Source organism: Ictidomys tridecemlineatus, chromosome 13, assembly GCF_052094955.1.
Source record: "Ictidomys tridecemlineatus isolate mIctTri1 chromosome 13, mIctTri1.hap1, whole genome shotgun sequence".
Taxonomy (NCBI): domain Eukaryota; kingdom Metazoa; phylum Chordata; class Mammalia; order Rodentia; family Sciuridae; genus Ictidomys; species Ictidomys tridecemlineatus.
The window spans coordinates 87,184,439-87,201,390 of NC_135489.1; the positions used below are offsets into that span (position 1 = coordinate 87,184,439).

General features: G+C 38.6%; 1 long non-coding RNA gene across 1 annotated transcript; it reads left to right on the top strand.

The window, feature by feature from the left end:
* Positions 1-264: 264 nt before the first annotated feature.
* LOC144369949 (uncharacterized) lies at positions 265-16,706 on the top strand. Its single transcript, XR_013429797.1, has 3 exons — positions 265-1,365; positions 2,340-2,476; positions 16,402-16,706. It is a non-coding gene; the product is annotated as an uncharacterized LOC144369949 (long non-coding RNA).
* Positions 16,707-16,952: the final 246 nt, after the last annotated feature.

Here is a 16,952-nt window from a genome sequence, read left to right on the forward strand (position 1 = left end):
TCTCCAGGTTACCGGTGTTCTGAATCCAGGAGAGGAAGTCCAGCCTCTAAGACACTATGGCAAATAGCTGCAGGACTTTCCGCAGGTAGAGGTATATATATATATATATATATACCTCTTGGGTCAATGCTATTGGTTCAAGTTTATGCTAATAAGGGTTTGGAAAAAGTTGCAACACTATTGGTCCAAATTTATGTCATCACGCCCCCTGAGGGGAAAACGGAAGTGAGAGCTCCTGAGCTAACCAATAGAGAGTGTCTATTGCCAAAGGACCATTAGCTCAGAGGCCATCACTTCCTTGCAGCATCCAGAGTGCAGGAGCCACCACAGGAGCAGGGACCAGAGCCAGCTTCATCCGTGGGAGCCGCTGGAGCTGCAGGACCAGAGCTGCTGTTGCAGAAGCCCCCAAGGCCTCCGCCAACGCTGCTTCAGGAGCCAAAGCCGCCGCCAGAGCCAATGCAGAAACCAACGCCACCGCCGCCCTAAGCCAATGTTGTTGGCCTTGAGACCACAGCAACCTTAAACGCCGCGTCTAAAACATAGGAGCCACTGCCACCATCCTTGCCGCCCGCCGCAGCTGTTGCCAATGCAGCCGCAAGACCTTGGAGCTTCCGCCGCCGCTGCTGGAGCACAAGACCCGTGGTAGACAATGCCAGCTGGGGAGTAGGAGCCACTGCCGCCCTCAGGTCCAACAACTGCTGGAGTCAACGCTGACTCACGGGAGTCACCGCTTCCAGAGCACAGGAACCATTGGAGCCTTCAGCGTGTCCAGATCATGGGAACCGCTTCCCTCGCTCCGCTGTCACTGCAGTCGCCCACCAGCTGGAGACAATGTCACTGCCGACCCCACTGCAGACAGGACACGGAGCTGCTACCGGAGCCAACCCCCTGCCCAGAGCCAATGTTGACGTCTCCACCAGAGCACAGGAAGGGCCTGAGCGCGGGAGGAAACGCTGCTACTGTCTCCCTCTTCTGGACACCAAAGCCACCTGCCGCCGCCACCACGTGCAGAGCACAAGAGCCAAAGCCGCCATCGCCCTTCTCAGCAATTAAGGAGCCGCCGCCGGCATCACCTAATCCCTGGAGCCAGGACACCACCATCTCGGACTCCAGGAACAGGAGCCGCTGCCAGAGCACAGGAGCCACTGAACAATGGAGCCACGGCCGGCCTCGGTGAGTTCAGAGCTGCCCAGGACAGGACCCAAGCCAAAAGGACGCTGCGCACGGCTTGGCCATGGCTCCCGCAGGTTAGGCGGCGGGAAGGACAGCCTCCATCACTCCCACCGCGAGTTCACCCGCGCATTCCTGGCTGCTCCCCCAGGGGCAGAAACCCAGCAGAAGATGTGGAGCACCTTGAAGAAGGAGGTACTGGGACCCACTCGGGGAGGGTGCAGGCTCTTTGGGTGAGGTGCAGCGGCTTTTCTGAGGTGCTCCTTGGCAGCAGGAGCCGCCACTTTAGAGGGCAGCTCATCTATTGGAGGCTTCTACCTCTACAGGGCTGGAGGGGTGGCCTGCGAGTTTGGGGGTTGTGGGGTAGAGGCAAAGGGATACCGCTGGTGTCGGTAAGCTGTGTTAAGGGGCAGGTGCACTGTGAGGATCATTTAGGTGGAGGGCATACCTTAAAGTGTCTGAGTGGAGGAACAGGTGTGTGGGTCTCAGTGAGGGTATCTTAAAAGAGAGACAAGCTCCTGAGGACAGGCAGGCCTGTTGGGGGGGGGAGGGTGATGTTGAAAGGGGTTTCCAAAAGGGTCCTACCCTGTGGCAATGGAAGAGGTTCAGTTTGGGGACATAAAGACTCTCTCAGGCACCTCCACATACTCTTGGAGCAATCTCCAGGAGCCAGGAGGCCCCCGCCCTGAGAGTTCCAGGTCAGACTCTGTGGACTGCTCCCTTGGCAGGCAAGGTCTTCTCACCCCTATCTAACCACACAGGAGGATGACAGACAGGCTTCTGCTGCTCCTCTGCCTTTTCACTCTCCTTAGGCCCACCTGGAGCTTATTCGTGTTCAAAAAAGCGATTTGAAAAATGACTTGAAAGAATATCTATTTTTTTCTTAGAACTATAAATGTCTAGTATGTATTAAACATTAGCTTTTGTGCTAGAAAATCAGTTGTTTAATTGTGAAAACAGTATACCACAAGTGTGTATATTTGATTTAGCAAGTAAAAGTTAAATTGATAATCATGCAGTGAAAATAAAAACAATGATAATATCAAAATCATCCAATTTCATTGGTAATAATAATGAAAATAAAGATAACATCAAAATAATCTAATAGGAATTATGCAAAGTGTTTTAATGTTGTAACTTCATATTATTGAATTTCATTTTCATTTTAGAAAGTGATGTCTGAAGACCCCAAGATACTTGCCTAAGTCCTAGACCTGGAATATGGAAAGTTTCTCTCACTCCGGGGATCACAGTGTACAAAAGAAATTTGTATACCTTGTGAAGTTTTTCTTGTTGTTGGAAATAGGTATGTAAAGTTTTCCTAGCATTAAATTATGACAGGAATATAAAAGGGTAGTGGGATGGGGCACATGTTTATGGGTAGATGGGCTTTTCTGATCTTGACAGCTCAGCCCAGGGAAGGGTGCCCTAGCAAACCTCTGAGTAACCACAGAGACCTGCACCTGTTTGGAAAATGCAGCAATACACGTAGGCCCTGGAAATAATTATAGCAATTTATTGTGTTACAAGAATGGTTATGAAAGTGACTGACCTTAGAGAACACAGGGGGAAGCTATTGGGACTGTCTGGAGCTGGATGTGTCACACTGTTAAGGTAGTGAGAAGGACAGAAAGTGCACCTGTATCTGGAAAGCTTGGAGGAATTTCTTCCTGTGGGAGTTCTTTAGAAGTGAAAGTGCTTGAAATTGTCAACAGCATTATAGTCTATGAATGGGAAGGAATTGTTCTTAGAGACAACTGCAATTCTGGTTTTGCTTATTTGCAAAAGACCTTTTTTCCTTGGTGTATGTAGAAGGCATCACATATTTCACTACTCTACATTGTATTCTGGAGTGCCTGATTTGTGGAAGTCAATGTGAACCCTTTGTTTAAGAAAAGTTTATTTCAAAACCGAATTTGCAGTAAATTCTAAATGTCATTTAAAGTCTTTCATCTGTAGATTTCAAGTCACTTCAAGCTAGGCATGTTGGTACACCCCTGTAATCCTAGCTACTCAAGAGTCTCAGGAAAGATGATTGCAAGTCCAAAGCCAGCCTCCTCAAAATGAAATAAAAAGGGGATTTGGGGTGTAGCTCAGCAGTAGAGCATGTGTTTGTGCTAGGCCCCAGATTCAATCTCTATACTGTGTAGCAAAACAAAACAAATTACTTTTATTTGCAGCAAAATGTTTTGATGTGAAAAATTTTCAAGACAAAGATGATATAATTTTCTTATTTTCTCCAATATCTTACTGTTTTGGTTATCTATTTCTTTGTATGTATAAAAATGCTGAAATATTAATAAGATGTATAGTGAGTAAATCTTAAAATACCAGTGGCTATAAAGTCTGTAATGTAAATATCTTTGTGACAGATTGAAGCACCTGGGTTATTAGAGGTATCTGGATAATAGATTGAAGGCCCTGGATAAACTTCTGATTTCTGTCATGAAAATTGGACACAGAAATCATTGAGGTGATATGTGACAGATGCATGTGCAGTGACTGATGGGAATGTTGCTTTAATGCAAATTGTTTATTGCTGTTTTGCATAGCTTAATGAACTACAAATTGCTACTGATGGACAATATATTCAGCATGTCAGTGATTATTTTTTATGAATGTTTGTGTATTTTCAGACTTTACAGCCACCTCTAAAGATCCAGAAGTAATCACTTAATTTAACCATGTTAAAAATCAAATTGAGCTGGGCATGGTGGTACATACCTATAATCCTAGCACCTGAGGAGAATGAGGCAGGAGGATCAAGAGTTTAAAGCCAGCCTCAGCCAAAGCAAAGTGCTAAGCACCTCAGTGAGACCATGTCTCTAAATAAAATACAAAATAGGGCTGGGGATGGGGCTTAGTGGATGAATGCCCCTGAGTTCAATCCTAGATTACCCTCCCCTCAAAAAAATCAATTTTAAAAGGATACACTATTCTTTATAAAATATTTTCTGTATAGATTTTTTCCTAATTTGTTTCCTGTAACTTACCTTGTATAAGTTCCACTATCAAAAAACAAATAGTCCAATTATATAAGAGGACATCCATGATCACATTGCTTCTTTTTATGATTTGATAGCTTTATAAGGTAATATAGTAGGAAAATTAATAAGTATAAGTTTGTAATTATGGAGAAGGGGACATCTTGAAACAAATAGACTTAAAGAGCTCTTATGTCAGCTCCACTACTTTTAATGAAAAGACTGAGAAGAAAAGATTGTGATGCTGTTATCATGATGGATAATCTGAGAGACACAACCAGTGACACATTCTTGACAGAAGTCTTTAAAATAAATAAGATAGAACCAATGGGTTGCTTATGAGTGATAAGTAATTTGTAGTCTTACCAATTGCATCCTTTGGAAAATGCTGAGGTATGATAAATGAGACTTTTCACTATGGACTATTCTAATATAAATATGACTAAATGTACAATTTTCTCAATTCCAGTGTTTAAATATTCCTTAGTAGTTTCATTAGGCTCTATGTGTATCTCAAACATGGATTGATATATTTTGAAGGATTTTAAACTGTTTGAAGCTAGTCCTTTTTTTGCTCTATACTGAACATAAAACAACTTGACTGCCTGAGTCTTAAAAAAATGTGCATTTGTTGGAATTCTTTTCAAAATGAAAATGAAATCTTATATTTAGTCCATCAGTTTAAGCTATGTTAACTGAACAGTAACACTTTTATATTTTGGAAATGTGTAATATTATTTGAGGGATTTATCATATTTTAAGGAACAAAACATTATAAGATTAAATATAATCTTCCTAGATGATAAAATAAGAGTATTTCCAGAAATCTCATTGCAAAAATTCTTTACTTGATTTTTATCTTGTTTCATTTGAAAATAAAGCAGATTCTGCAAACTTGTTACTACCTGCTGTGTGCAGAATAATATGCTGGTTGGACAGCCCCCCTGGGAGGTAGAGTGAGTCCAGATGCTTCTTTGCTTGTTTATTTCATTTCTAGAGTCCATTTGTTACAGGTCTTTATTGTGTTTCCAAAGTGGTCAACCATCTTGAATTCAGTTCTTATCTTCAGTGAAGTAAAATGAGATATTAATGCATTTGACTTGTGAATAAGTAAAGCTAAAGAAATGAATTCTCTCACTGAAGGTTGGCCACATTTTATTCATGATTAATATTTGTGATTCTCTAAACTGTGGGTTAGAGCTAAGGAAGTGGAAACTTGGAGAAGAAGGAATTTTGCAGACCTGTATTTGGAATCTGCATTTCTTTTGTTCAGAGGCAGTGGCATTACAAAGGAATAGAAATTCCCAAGGATTTTTCCAAGCAAAGAACACCATTTGGGAGACCATATTGACAGTGTCTCAGTGTCTCTGGGTCCTGAGGGCAGAACCAGGCTGGTGGTATCCTTCAGTTAGCTAAGTGGTTTCAGGTCCACTTGGAAGGAAGAATGGATTTGGTATCTCTGTGGTAAGTCTCTGTGAAAGGTCTCATATGTCAGGTTTTTGGGAAATCTATGAAGTACTTGAGTGGGATCTCTTGAAAACTGTGTGAGGTCTCTGTGTTGCTAGAGAAACTCTAGATAGAGCACAGGGGTGGGAGGGGAAGAGAGAGGCAGGGGGTTAACAAGGATGGTGGAATGTGATGGGCATCATTATCCAAAGTACATGTATGGAGATACAAATTGGTGTGAACATACTTTATATACAAACAGAGATATGAAAACTTGTTCTGTATATGTGTAATAAGAATTGTGATGCATTCTGCTGTCATTTGTTTTTTAAAACTCAGTTAAGAAATTTTTTAAAAGAGAGAAAAAATTACACTGAATAGTGGGTTTTATGGTGGTATATTTGTATATGTACCTTGTAAATTTTTTTTAGTTGTAGATGAACACAACACCTTTATTTTATTTATTTGTATGTGCTGCTGAGGATCAAACCCAGTGCCTCATATATGCAAGGCAAGAACTCCACCCCTGAGCTACAACCCAAGCCCATGTACCTTGCAAAATTTGATAGACTTAAATACTTAGTACCCCCTTGCCCTCCCTTCCTCCATTTCCTTATTCCCTTTTTCTACCTTACTGCTCTTCCTTCTATTTTCAGGAGATCCCGTTTTTCTTGCTAAATTCCACATTTGAGAAAAAACATGTTTCTTGATTTTCTGAGTCTACCTTGTTTTGTCTAACACAGTGTTCTCCAGTTCCATCCATTTCCCTGCAAATGACATAATTTTGTGATTCTTTATGCCTGAATTAAATTCCATTGTGTCTGTATATCACATTTCCTTTATCCATTCATTTATAGACTGATACCTAGACTGGTTGCATAAATTGGTGATTCATACAATAATTCACAATAGTGAATAGTGCTGCTATAAACATGGAGAGGCATGTGTCACAGTTGTATGCTGACTTTAATTCTTTGGATAGATACTGAGGAGTAAATGGTTATACTCGATGATGGTGGTTCCTGTAGGTATTTCTGACAGTGGAAATACGGAAGTGTTCTCTGAGTGAGCAAATTCCCAGGAGGTAACTGATTCCCATGATTGGAATGCCCAGCTATTCCCTGCTGAGGTTATTAAGATAACTATGTGGATGCACTACCTGGTTTACATAGTGATATCCTTTGAAGGAGAGAGGCTATGTGTTTGGATTAACCTGGACCTTATCTTAGTTAGCTAGCACTCAGGGTTAAAGGAATACTAGTCAAAGTGTAATCACTGGTAGTGGGTAATAAGTAACTTTTTGGTTATTAAAGATGATGACAGAGAGGGGTAGGCATTCCTTTGTTGCCATCCTTCTGTCTGTTTGTACCCTTCCCTGTGTGTCTGTGTCTGTCGTTTGTGCGCCTCTTCCACAATTCTCCCCACATAGGTGTTCCTTTACAGGATCCAATCCTAGTCTTGGGGGGAATCTCCATAATGATTTCCGTATTAGCTGTACTAATATAGATACCTACAAATGATTTGGATGGTTCTCTCCCCTACCCAATTCTGCCAGCATTTATTGTTATTTGTATTTTTAATGGCTGTCAGTTTAAGTGGAGTGAAATGAAATCTCAGTGTAGTTTTGATTTCCATTATCCTGATGACTCTAGTTGTCAAACATTTTTAAAATAATTTTTGGCTGTTTGTACTTCTTCTTTTAAGAAATGTCTGTTTAACTTCTTTCCCCATTTATGGAATGCATTTTTTGGAGAAGTCCCTAATATTTACTGAGTTGGAGAAGTACAATATATTAAGTAAGTCATTATCTGTACCTATATGTTGAAGCTATTCCTTTTTTCTCTTCTATCAGTTGCAAAGTTTAAGGTCTTTTCCTAGGTCTTTGGTCCAATTGAGTTGACTTTTGTTACAGAGTGATAGATAGGTATCTATTTTTAATCTTATGGTATCCTGTTTTACCAGCATCACTTGTTAAGGAGGCTGTATTGTTTCCAGTGTAATTTTATAGAACCTTTGTGGGTTTGTTTCTGTGTCTTCATTCTGTTCCACTGATCTAAATATCTATATGTATGCTAGTACCAAGCTGATTTCATTACTGTGACTCTATAGTATAATTTAAAGTCAGGCATTGTGATACCTCCAGCTTTAGTCTTTTTACTCAGATTTGTTTTGACAATCCAGGGTCTTTTGTTCTTCTGTATAAATCTTTGGATTTGTTTTTCTGGTTTTCAAAAGAATATCTTTGGTATTTTCATGGAAATTACATTGTATCTGCAGATTGATTTTGGTTATATGGTCATTTTAACAATATTAAATCTCCCTACCATGAACATTTGTGGTCTTTCCATCTTTTGGTGTCTTCCTCAATTTATTTTTTCCATATTTTGTAAATATTTCTTGTAGAAATCTTTCACCTTTTTGGTTAACTTTGTTACTGTTTTATGTTCTTGGAAGCTATTGTTAATGATTTTCCCCTAATTTCTTTCTCAACAGATATATCAGTAGTGTATAGGAAAGTGGTTGATTTCTATATTTTGATTTTGTATCCTGCTACATTGCTTACTTTGTTTATCATCATTAGAAGTGTACTGGTGGAGCTTCTTGGATCATCTAAGTTCAGGATAATATCATCTGCAAACAGAGACAATTTGACTTTTCTATTTGAATCCCCTTTATTTCCTTTTCTTACCTAATTTCTGTGGCTAGAGTTTCAAAAACTATATTGAACAGGAGTGGTGAGAGTGGACATCCTTGACTTGATCTTGATTTTAGAGGAAATGCTTTCAGGCTTTCCCTATTCTGTACAATGTTGGCACAGGGTTTGTTGCTTATGGCCTTAAGGCTAGTTCTGCACATCAGCAGCAGCAGGACGATCAGCAGCATGGCCAGGAACACCAGCAGTGTCATATTGAGTTGAGGGTGGTTGCCTCAGGATGGCAGGTGGCAGCTGAAGGCACCCTGCACAGCTGTAGTGCAAAGGTTTGGGTAGCAGGCACCTCTAGGCAGTGACCCTGGGGTGGGAGGCTGTGAAGCATAGAGGCAGGCACACTGCAAGGCCTTCCTCTGACCCTCCTTTGTGCCTAGGCAGACAGGGGGCAGGAAGGAGCTCAGCAGCAGGGCACTGCTATCCCTTCATTGCTACCTGGAACCCAGGACCTCCGCATCTGGAAACCACAGTATCAGCTAAATGCACTCCCAAGGTGGATGCTGTGCATCTGAAGAGAGGGATTGAGCACTGGGATATGCTGAGGCCACAAGGCTTTCTCTTGTTTCCATCCTCCAGCAGATCCCTCAGCTCCCAGAGACACCAGATTTTAAACAGTGGCTGCTGCAGCAGCTTCTTGGCCCTGGTATTTTGAACTTCTAATCTTGTTGAGTCTTAGAATTTTTTAGTTTCTTGTCAGATTTCTTTGATGATCCACTCATCATTACAATGTGTATTGTTTAATCTCTATGTCTTTGAATATGTGGTTTTCTTCTTGATTTTTAATTTTATTCCATTTTCATTGAAACAGGATATGTGGAATTATTTTAACTTTTTCATATTTGCTAATGATTACTTTGTTCACTAAAATATTATCTATTTTGGAGAAAACTGAAAAAAGGGGATTCAGCTGTATTGGATGAAATACTCTGTAATACCTGTTAAATCCATTTGATTTACAGTTTGATTTAACCCTGTAGTATCTTGGTTGATTTTGTGTGTGGATGATCTCTCAGAGGTATATTGCAGTCACTTGCTATTATTATATTGGTCCCTATATGAACCTTTATGTTGCATTGTGTTTTATGTAATCAGGTGCACCAATGTTTGGGGCATAAATGTTTACTATCTTTATATTTTCTTTTTGGATTATTCCCCTTACCAAGATATGGTGATCTGTACTTCTCCTCTAATTTTGCTTGAATCTGCGTTGTTGGTTATTAATAGGTATCCCTGCATGCTTTCAAGTTTCATTTACATGAAATGTCATTTTTTAATTCTTTTAGCCTGTGAATATCTTTGGCCATAGATATATTTCTTTGAGGCAACAATAATTGGGTCTTATTTTTTGTCCAGTGTTATGATCTATGTTTATTATTTGGAAAAATGAGACCATTTATATTCAGTGTCATTAGAGAGGAATGTGTTACTTCTCATCTATTTTTATTTTTTTACATTTAATGTTTGCTTCTATCCTGATTGGCATATGTTCACCCCCAGTTGCAATCTAATTCATTTTTTTAAGATCTCTTGGTGGTTTATAATCTTCTTCTATGTGTAGAATTCTTCTGAGTGTTTGCTGCAATGCTGGAATAGTAATAATGAATTTCTTTCCTTTATGCTCATCTCGATAGGTTTTTATTTTTTCTTTGATTCTGATAGTACAATTCTGATGGTTTATTCGATAGAATGATCTTGGTTGGCTGTTATTTTTTTTCAGGATTTGAAATACATTGTTCCAAGCCCTCTTGGACATTAGGGTTTCTGTCAAGAAATTGGATGTTAATCTGATTGATTTTTCTTTAAATGTGACCTGGCTTTTAAAATTTTAGTAGCTTTTAAAATTATTTCTTTGAACTGAAATTTTGGCTTTGTAATTATGATAGGATGTGAAGAAGTTTTTTTTTTTTCCTGGTCTGGGCTATTTGAGGTTCTAAATGCTTCCAGTGTCAGGATGTTCATCTTATTCCTAAGTCTGCAGGAATTTTTCTGCCATTATGTCACTGCCATGATCCTGTATCCCTGATCCTTCTTTAATGTCTGTGAACATTAAGTTTGGTCTCTTAATGTTTCCTCAGTTCTTATTAGATTTGTAGTTTCTTACTTTTTTCTTTAATACTGTCAAGGGTGTCTTTAATAATGTTCAAGGATGTCCACCTTATCTTCAATCTCTAAAATTCTGTCCTCTACTCAATCTAATGTATTGGAAACATATACAATTTGATTTTTGATTTGATGATCATTTCCAAGAGTTCTGTGTAGTTATTTTTCAATATCTCTATCTCTTCATTGAATTTAGCATTTATATCATGTACTGACTTTCTTAATTTATTTATTTTTTTATCATCTGAGAATCCTATAATTTTTAAATGATCATTTAAAAAAATTTTGTATCCAGTATTTGGATATTTTTGAAGTCTGTTGTTGATGAATTACACACCTTAAGAGGTGTCTTACTACATTAGTTTTTTGTATCACTTATATTCTTATGTTGAGATTTGCATATCTATTGAGATGGGTTTCTTCTCTAATTTAAATTTTTTTTTTAGCTGTAGATGTACCTTCACTTTATATTGGTGCTGAGAATCAAACCCAGGACCTCACACATGCTAGGCAAGTCCTCTAATACTGAGCCACAACTCCAGCCACCTCTTTTTCACTTTTATGTGAGGTTATTCTTAGGGAACAGCCTTCTCTTGGCAAAGTGTTCTGGTATATCACGTTGTTGTGAATTGTTGAATATATTTCCCAGTGTTTTTTGTAGTATATTTAATATCCTAATGTTTTTGGTTGTGATTAGTGATCAAAGTGATCATTCCAAGTTTTGTAGTATATTAGAGCTTGAGGATTCCACTTTCTCTGTAGATTTCACAGGATCTTTCTAGAAGATCGACAGTTGTGTTGCCTATATCACTGTATATACATACCACCCATGATTGATCTTCTAGATATGACAATTCTGTATATTCTAAGAGTGTATAAGAGTAACCTATGTTGAGGTTATTTTGTTATTTCTCTCTGCTGTTGCTGTAGGAGCATATGTCCATGGGTAAGTTGAGCATTCTCTCCAACTTCTACTTAGGCCATGGTTGCCAGTTTGAGGTCCCCAATATTCTTTAAATTATTGCTGAAGGTTAAGAATAGTTGTTATGTGTGGAATTAGGTACACAATCTCTTACCTGGATTGGGGGTGTAACTCAGGGGCAGAGCACATTCCCCAACAATTTATAGTGTCACATTTGGTGCCCAGCCACTATGGAAAAGGGTAAATGAAGAACAGCAACAATAACAGGGAAGAATCTACAATATTCAAGTAAATACCAGGTGTTAATTATGATATCTACAATACTAATAATCAGAAATTAAAACAGCATCTACAATACTAATAATCAGAAATTAAAACAGCAACATAAGAAGCAGTGAACTAGATTTAGAATTAAAGTAAACACTGAATATCAGCTACAACATCCACAGTACTAATAACTTCAAAAACATGAATCGTGGGAGCAAGAATTATATAAACTAGTTTTAAAAGATGGCAAAAATACAGTTCATTAACAAGGAAGAAAATGAGAAAGGAAGTCAAAAGAATGGTTAAAATATTCCAAAGGTGAAAAAGATAAAGTAGAAGAGAGGTAGAAGAAAGTGAAGGCCATAAAGAAGGGAGAAAATAACAAAATTTAAAAATACAACAAAGCAGATTGACAGGTTGATAGAGAACAAGAGAATTTAACTATTAGAGGGAGAAGCTAAGAAAATTAATCAAAAACAAAAAAATAAAAAACACTCATAAAACAAAACAAAATAGTAAAAGGTAATAAAAAGAGAAAAATGATAACAAAATATCTCTATATATGTGTAACATGAATGAATCAACATATACAACAAAAACCAAAAAAAAAATTATTATTTTTTATTTGAAGATGGACACAATACCTTCATTATTTTTAAGGTGGTGCTGAGGATTGAACCCAGTGCCTCACACATGATAGGCAAGAGCTATACCACTAAAGTATAACCCCAACCCCAAAACAAAAAGTTCTTAATGAAAAATAAAAGAATTGTCTCTTCTGAGGTGGTCCAAACTGTGAACAAGGACAGATATTTACTACCTATGCCACACAATCCTTCTTTCCATTATTTTCTTCCTTTTCTTCCTTACCTTCAGAAAGCTTATTTTGGGCAGAGTTTCCACATAGAATTCACAAGTTGATGAATCTGCATGGTGCTATCTTCTACCTCACCTATCTTTTCCGGGTGGATCAGCTGAGCTCCCACTATAAGTGGCAGTGCCTTGGATGGCCGAGTTCACCTTGAGACATATCAGTCGCCAGTTAAAATGATTTCTAGGCCCCAGTATAGATTACACTCTGAAGCCTCTGCTGTTAAACAAAAGGATTTTCCCTAAAGTTTTCAGTGTGGTGAGGAGTCAACCAAGGGAGAATTTACATGCAGTGGGGCACTACAGCCCGCCAGTCCTCTCTGGCTGTGCAGGAGAGAATTCTGTCTTTCAGTGACTGTCCTAGGCCACAGAAGAGCGTCAACTCAGATCCAGCGCTCTCACTTCACCACTCCTGCCTCCATCTCATTACACACACTCAGACTGGAGATGCTGTCTTTTGACAGCCTACTGAAGCATTGCTCTGATTGAAACCACATGGCCTAAGGTGTGGGGGATACAAGTTCTAGGTGAGGCACAGGGGAAAGTGCAAGGCCACCATAGCAGCAACAGCAGAGAAGCCAACAGCAGACAGCGCGCCCATGGAAAGCCCAGGACGCGAACAAGAGTAGCCAAGACAAAGTGGCCAGGCAGCAAGCAACAGCGCTATAGGGCCACAGTGGTGGACATGCTACAGCTGGGAGAGAGCCAGGAGAAGAGCACAGGGGCGCTCTGGGCAGCGAAAGCAGACCAGGAGGGTTGGAGCACTGACAGCCCAGGGCTTGCTCTGAGCAGGGACTCACCTCCACCCACTCACAAAAGGAGCTCCCCTCATTCCATTTTTATTGAAGAATTTTTATTGTAATATGTTCTCTCATTCATGAATGTGCTGAGAAAATCAAAGCCTATGTGGGGCATGGTGGCTACAACTACATATTTGTAGTCAGTAAGATGGGGAGAAACTTAGAAAAGCTTGGGAAAACTTTATCTATAAAAAAATGTGAACTCAGAAGCTTATGAAGTTTTATATGGAATAAGTTTGAAAAACATCAAATAAAAGTAAATGAAAATGAAAAGAAAATTTAGATGATTGGATTAATTTTAAGATTTATGAACATTTTAGAGAAGAGTAATTTATAATGTTGGAGACAAGAGCCTTTTTTAAAGAGTTTTTTTTTCTCAGCTAAAATTTTTTATTTCAGAAAAAGAGAACTAATATTTTGTGTCTTTGTTAGAGCTCTCTTTCTGTTCTCTTAGCAAATTGTGCTAATGGCAAATATTATGTATTTGAAGACTCCCCTTGGGCCTTGGCATTGGGAAAATCCTTTCAAAGCATCTTCAAGGTGGTGAGCTGGGCATGTAGCCTGGATCCTGCCAGACATTCCTCTGCTGTGCCCTGCCAAGGTCTTGGTACAGCATAGCGTCAAGCTCCTCTTTTTCTCCTTTTTCAGCCTTTTCTCTTTAGCACTGTTTACATAAAGTGGAACCATTTCCCACACCTGCCAAATTAAGAAATAAACTCATCTATGAAGGGTGGAGAAGCTTGTCTGTTCAGACATATTTGTCTGTTCTCAGAAGTTACATTTTCATGTATTAAATCGGACAAATAAAAAGTTTGGTGAAAAACAAGAAATGTTTGGAAGTATTTTAATTTTCTAAAATTTTATACTGTGAAGACTGAGCAATGGAAAATTTAAGATTTTCTCCCCACTTCTCAGAGGTTTAGAAACTATGACTCTAACTGCAATAGAATGCTGTTATATTCTTTCTGTGCTGGTTTCCTCTTAAATATCTATACATTTATATATCTGCATCTATATCTGCATCTGTACTTCATATGTACAAATCAATAAATCGAGAAGATTAGCTTCATTTTTTGGTATAAATTGAACAGCCTTTTCTTGTCTTTCTTCCTTCTTATTGAGTATAAGTACTTTAAAAAATCAGATAGAATATTTTGCTAATCTAGCAAACTTTTATGCACAATTCAAAACAACTTATTTAATTACCTGAATGACCCCTACTATAAGAATAAAAAAACCTTTGTACTAGCTATGTTACTGATAGCTCAGGAACTTCTTTGGCTTATTTCCTGCCTTGTAGATATTTGTAATATAATGTTCAGGTTAAGGAAGTTTACATCTGCTCTACTTGAAAGAGTAACCAAGACCAGTGAAAACTGGAGGTAATTACGGCACTTCTTCTATATGAAGACTCAATTTTGCAGCAATTTATGTTAACTTAGGAAGAAAATTGCTATTAAATGTACCATCGCTTCACTTAAATGATGGCCACATATCTAGAAAATTAACTCAGAGAAAAATAAAGAGAAATTCCCTTGTTTTCAGGTAGGGCTAATTTATTGTTGATCTATTTTTCTTTTAAAAGATAGTTTAACAAAGTCAATATTCTGTTTTTGTAGTACATAAGTAAAAAGAACAACTTAAAAACAGAGAGCTACATGATGTAATGCCCAGATAATCTTGTCCCTCAATCTGAGTAAATTTAAATTCAAAATGACACTAGAATGCAGAGGAGGGGCCATCTCTCAAGGGAGCTGGAAGCCCAGCTTCCAGATGAAGGTATGCTCAAGGTTTCTAATAAGCATTTTCCTTCCCACCCAGTCTCATGGCAACAACGATAAAGTGAAGGGACATCTTCTGGTCAATGCCTCCAAGTCTTAAGTAATGGCAGAATTTGGGAACCCATATCACCATTTCTGCATTACTTAAGACTTGGAGGATTGACCAGAGATGTCCTTCCTTATCGTTGTTGCCTGAGACCTGGGGTGGGAAGGGAAAATGCTTATTAGAAACCTTGAGCATCCTTCATCTGGAAGCTGGGCTTCCAGCTCCCTTGAGAGATGGCCCCTCCTCTTGCATTCTGTTAGTGTCCAGTGGAAAGGTTCATTCTACTCAGTTGAGGGACTATTTTGTTCCAGCATGGATAAGTTCTGGTATTCAGACCATATTTAGTGTAGGACCAGAAAAAATGGACAGTCCTGGCAATTGTTCTGCCTAAGAACTAGGGTTAGTCAGTAAAGCTCTATCCCAAGGTTTTCTCTAGCTCATTCTCTCTCTCTCTCTCTCTCTCTCTCTCTCTCTCTCTCTCTCTCTCTCTCTCTCTCTCTCATTTCATATTCTGTATTTACCCCCTTAGGCTACTTGTCTCTACATATGAGCAGCAGGGAGTTATATTATTAATAACATGTAGGATTTTATTCTGTCAACATTATTTTTAACCCAATGCTGTTTTTCTTTTCTGTTTGGTGGGGCAGGATCAGGAAAAGTTGCTGCACAGACAGTGACTGAATCTTGTTTCTTTCCTTAGCTGTATCTTAATGTTTACAGCATCCAATTGCACCCACTTTCTTGTTTACTTGGTGAATATTTTTTTGTGTCCCTGCTCCTCTTTTAATTTTTTGTTTATTAGGAATTAGAAGAGGGAATATCTTAGTCCATATTTACTTGGCCATTTTTATCAGAATTCTTCCAAATTTACATTTCTAAAATGAAATATGATTAGGTTTCTCCTTTGATTAAAACCTTCCATGTCCTCCAGTTGCTATCAGGATAAACTTAGAATTGCCTCGCATGGCTTCTATTGCCATAGTCTCCTCCTTAATCTGTCCTCTGCTTGCTTTTCTGTATTATCTATAGCAGATTTCCCTTTCCATGCCTACCTTCAGTCATATTGGGCTGTTATTTTATTGAATTAACATGACTCTTGGTTAAAGCTCACATGCTCATCTTCTGCTTTGAATTTTCTCTTCCCTTCTTTCTTGCTATTTTCCCTAAGACTTTTTGATCCAACAAACATTTTCACATATGTGTGCACATCACAATGCCTAGCATATAGTTTGGGAACACAGAACAGATATTTAACATGTGCTTATAGAATAATAAATACCTGTTGATTTGCTAACGTGAGCTCTTCAGTTGATTTGCAGGTTTATGTATGGAGAGCTGACTCATAAAGACACAATTGAAAAGGTGTGGCAAACCTTTGAGAAATATGAGATGAATTCCTATGAAATTCTGACGTACAAGAAAAACAGTGAGTAGTCAAACCATTCTCAATCATACCTTTATGTGCTTGTAATAGCAAAATCTCTCCTGCTACTCTATTATTGTCTTGTGTTTTCTTTCTCATCAAGTGAAAGCAATTACTTAAAGCCATTGTATATATTTGGATAAATATATGATTGATCAGTTACACTTCTCCTCACAGGAACATTTGATGAACTTCTTGTCATTAACCTGTTAAGACTTCTTCATTTATTTTGCTGACAAGTGTTTGTGTTCTTCCTATGGATTTCCTTATGGTAAGATGCTGGCTTAAGGTTCTTGTAGACTTTAAGCTTCTTAAAGGGGGAGGGTTGAAGTAGGATAGAAACTGTTCAATTTACCTTTGTTTCTATCTTCCACAGTGCCTGTAGAGCAGCAATAACTTCACTAGGTGCCCAATTAAGTTTTTGAATAAAGTTTGT